The sequence below is a fragment of the Dendroctonus ponderosae genome, unplaced genomic scaffold (genome assembly GCF_020466585.1).
Source record: "Dendroctonus ponderosae isolate FM_Combo_2020 unplaced genomic scaffold, Dpon_F_20191213v2 Dpon_F_20191213_1, whole genome shotgun sequence".
Lineage (NCBI taxonomy): Eukaryota > Metazoa > Arthropoda > Insecta > Coleoptera > Curculionidae > Dendroctonus > Dendroctonus ponderosae.
The window spans coordinates 46,981,156-46,985,125 of NW_026017110.1; the positions used below are offsets into that span (position 1 = coordinate 46,981,156).

General features: G+C 37.2%; 1 long non-coding RNA gene across 1 annotated transcript; it reads left to right on the forward strand.

Annotated features, from left to right (window-relative positions):
- The first annotated feature begins 1,350 nt into the window (after nucleotides 1–1,350).
- Nucleotides 1,351–2,295, forward strand: LOC125502490. The gene is made up of 3 exons (XR_007280239.1): nucleotides 1,351–1,409; nucleotides 1,543–1,662; nucleotides 1,886–2,295. It is a non-coding gene; the product is annotated as an uncharacterized LOC125502490 (long non-coding RNA).
- The last annotated feature ends 1,675 nt before the right edge of the window (nucleotides 2,296–3,970 follow it).

Below are 3,970 nucleotides of genomic sequence, written 5' to 3' on the forward strand. Positions count from 1 at the left end.
GAACTCGCTGTGGGCAAAGCTTAGTGAAGGAAGGACGCACACCATGTTGAGTGCGAATAAAAGCTGCCCTAACGTGAGGTTAACTACTTCCAGCAAAGAGGAGGTCTATCTATTAACAGATTAGGAATGTCCAGATCAAAACTCTTCATTAGTTACAATTGAGGTACCTCATACTCGCTTCAAGTGATCCTTGGAGGATATAATTTCGGTTTCTCATAGACCCCCAAAATGGGATCTATGCGCGGGTATAAAAAACCAGCTAATTCCACCATTAGTAATGGTTCTGCAAAGTTTGCAGCCGTTATTAATAGTAAATTTGGAGAGCTTTATTAGCTCCAAATTTCCGCCCAAAATAAAATGTGTGCAGCTTTTCCACGGTTAGAAACATTCCTTATTAGACATTATTTTAGCCACGTATTCGACGTCCGAAAATAACCCTAGTTTGCTGTATAAGCGATTGCCCAAAGATGCTTCGTTACGGATTTACGGGTGTTGAAATTTAATTTTAAAAATACAAAATGATAAATTTCTAGAAAAGGGACGGCGATATTTTAACAAAACTTTCCACATTAATAGCTAGGAAAGACGCATCTTTTGCCATAAACTAATTTTGTTAATGTTTGCTAGTAGCGTGGGTTCACGACACGCTTGATTTTATTAAAGAGAAAAATGGTCCGCCACTGCCTTTTAATAAGTACAATTAATTTTCAAATTCCTTGTTGCATTCCAAATAAAAATATGTTGCATTTTCTTGCAGATGCTAATATTTTCCAAGATCCCCGATTCCCTCGCTAAGCTGCATTTAGAAAAAAAATCACCACGTTTCATCGATTAGAAAAGTTATTTGGTTTAAAAACACTAAAAACCAAAAATATGATTATGTGCGGCGCCTCGTGGAACTCGGGTGCATTTCAGAGGGTGAAACGTGGTAGAAAACGGAAAAGTTGCTTCAAATTTGAATTGGCTTGACATATAAACGTGGCTACAATAAATTCGCAAATGAAATACGTATGTAGGTACCTCAAACTGAATAGAAACCGTTTAAATATTGCACGCGAATAAGAAATAATAGAAAATAGATTTACTTACTTTTTTGTCTAGCACTCAGCTGCTCCTCTTCTAAGCACGTGAGTTCACATGCGGTTTTGAGTCGAAAAGGGTTGCACACTTTTCGATGTAAAAATTATTTGTGGTCGATTGTAAAAACACTTTACTGGTTGATGATGTGCACTACAACTATTGGAGACCCGGTTTGATAATGGTTACGGTGCCAATGGAACGTCCGAACCCGATGCTACCTCACAGTAAAGTGACCCATAGATAAGGACGAGTGAGCATAGGTAGAGTCAGGTGAAAGTGACCACAAAGTGACACAATTCGAAGGAAAGACCCAAAACCTAGGGGTGCAGGTAAAACAAGGGCAAGCCATCTAGCCGCATTATCAAGAAATGTCCACTTTTACCCTTTACCATTTTAGCCCGAAAATGTTTTTATTAAACCATCTAATTTTTCTCCGACATTCATTTGCATTTTATACTATAGTAGGCCCAATTGCCATAACTCTGTGGTGGCTTGCAGGCCTACAAGCAGGACTTCGCCGGTTGTACATGAATGTTCTGCAATGAGCTGTATGAGGATCGCTTAACCACCATTTACTTACAAGTATATAATTATATTACCATAATAAGAGTACTGACTGAAAATTTACAGAGGGATTCAAAAATAATCTGAGAAACTGTAGACTTTAAAGCCCTGTATTTTTACAATTAGTACGGATAATAGACGTTAAAAAACAACAAGTTTTAAACAAAAACATTAAAGTTTTGTACCTGTTCTGTTCTGTAATGTATATGTTCTAATTTAACCCAGGAAATGTTGCTTATAGGTGAACTATTTCCCCGGCAAGTTTGATTTTAAAGCCTTAAACGTACTATTGAGTCATGCAACCATCCGCATTTACCAAGAACAGACCACATTTCCAGTATTGACCCGATATTGACCATTTCACACCCGAAAACAATGGGCGCCAACAACCATAAACTGGTCAAGTCAACATAGAATAAACCCTTGAAAGAGTCGCTCAATAACAACGAAAACGCATACGAGACATACACTGCCGGACAAAAGTAGAGCAACGTTTTGAAATGTACAGGGTGTCCAAGATAATGATGCATTGCATGGGGAACTCCGAAACCGCAAGAGATACAAAGTCGGTTAAATTAGGAAAAAGTTGCGCAATTAAGGCGTTTTCAAAAAACAAGTATTTCTTTTATCTTTTCAGATATTTAGAAAGTTTTTTTTCGGATTTTAGTTTTTATTCATTTTTGCAGTTATTGCGGCAAAATAGTGTTTTCATAAATTATGTCTATTTCACATAGGGTGTTTCCTCATAAGTTGACACCCCTCTTAGATCGTTTATTTCAAAGAAATTGTGAAAGTGACCAGCACAAAAGTTGTTTAATTTTACTCAAATTTTTAAATGTGAATTTTAAATAAAAATATCAAACACCGAAATGTCAACATTTGACAAAGTTTTTTTTTACATACAAATTTTCCATATTTTCTCTCATATTTTCCACGTCATGCCAAGGGGAATTTCAAAAGACTTGAAGCAAAGCGTTGTTAATGCATTCATGAAAGGCGCAAAACAAGCGGATATTTCAAGGCAGTTTGTTTTACCCCGGTACAGTAGTTTATCACGAATAATGTCAGTCTAATAGAGGACCTTTACAAGTTACCAGAATCGGGAAGATCAACAGTATTGACCCACGCGTCTACGCCAAAATTCCGGAAATTAGAGCTGGTATAAGAAACAAAGCTATTTTATAGACGGTCAGGTAAAAACCGGTCAATTTCGATAAGAAATGTAGCATCAAGAAATGCAGCAGCAACACTTAACGACTGGGAAAAGATCCAATTTAGTGATAAAACGAGATACAAACTATTTAAAAAAAATTTCTACTGAGATCGGCCGTGAAAGCCTACATTCCTTGAAAACAACTGACTATTTTGCTTTTGGCAACTGGAAAGTTTACTTCATAGACTGTTTACTACTTTTGAGTGTGGGTTCAGTAATATACAACATGCGGTGTGCAATTTACGGTTCAATAGTTATACGAAACGTTGTAAAACTCTGGAAATAAAGTTTCATATTATCATCATTCAAGTTTCCAAATAACATCATTTTAAGCAACGTATGGACGAATGCTTGTTGTCGTACGAACACATTTATTGTTGCCTCAGCATTTCAAAATGATGATTTTGAGAGGAACTTGCAACTTGAACTTTTAGAGTACTTGCCAAAAACAGGTTTGAGGCACCTTAGCTTGGTGCAGTTCTGACGCATTATACTCAATGTTTTTTCCATGTAGGTACTTAATAACTTTTAAATTACAAATAAACACATAAACACCGTCTGCAGCTGGGACGGGATGAACTGATTAGTTTCGTCACAGTTGTTACCGGTCCCAAGCTCGGATAAAGTGTGGAGGGTTCCAACGTTAGGTTAGCTACCTGCCTAGGGCAAAAAAAAACAATCATAGCTCACAGAAATAAAGGTTAAGCCTCGGATAATGGACGGATTTCGATGACGACCCATGCGAGAACAAGGACAAGGACAACGCAAAAACAAAAATTTATTCTCACTAGATTTGCCTGCTGGAATATCACCTCTTGGAATGGTAGAGATCAGGAGATGATTATGGAAATGGAAAAGCATAAAATAGACATATGTGGAATATCTGAGACCAAAAGAAGGGGAAACCAAGATTATTATTACATCTTTGCCTACAGTGGAAAACCAAAGCAAGACCGCGCCAACTCAGGTGTGGATATTCTTATACATGATAAGTACTCTGACATCATTGAAAACATAGAATACGTAAATGATAGGATCCTAAGAATCAACCTAGCATTCCCCGAGGACCCACTACATCTAATTAGCATCTATGCGCCCGATATATCCAAGCCA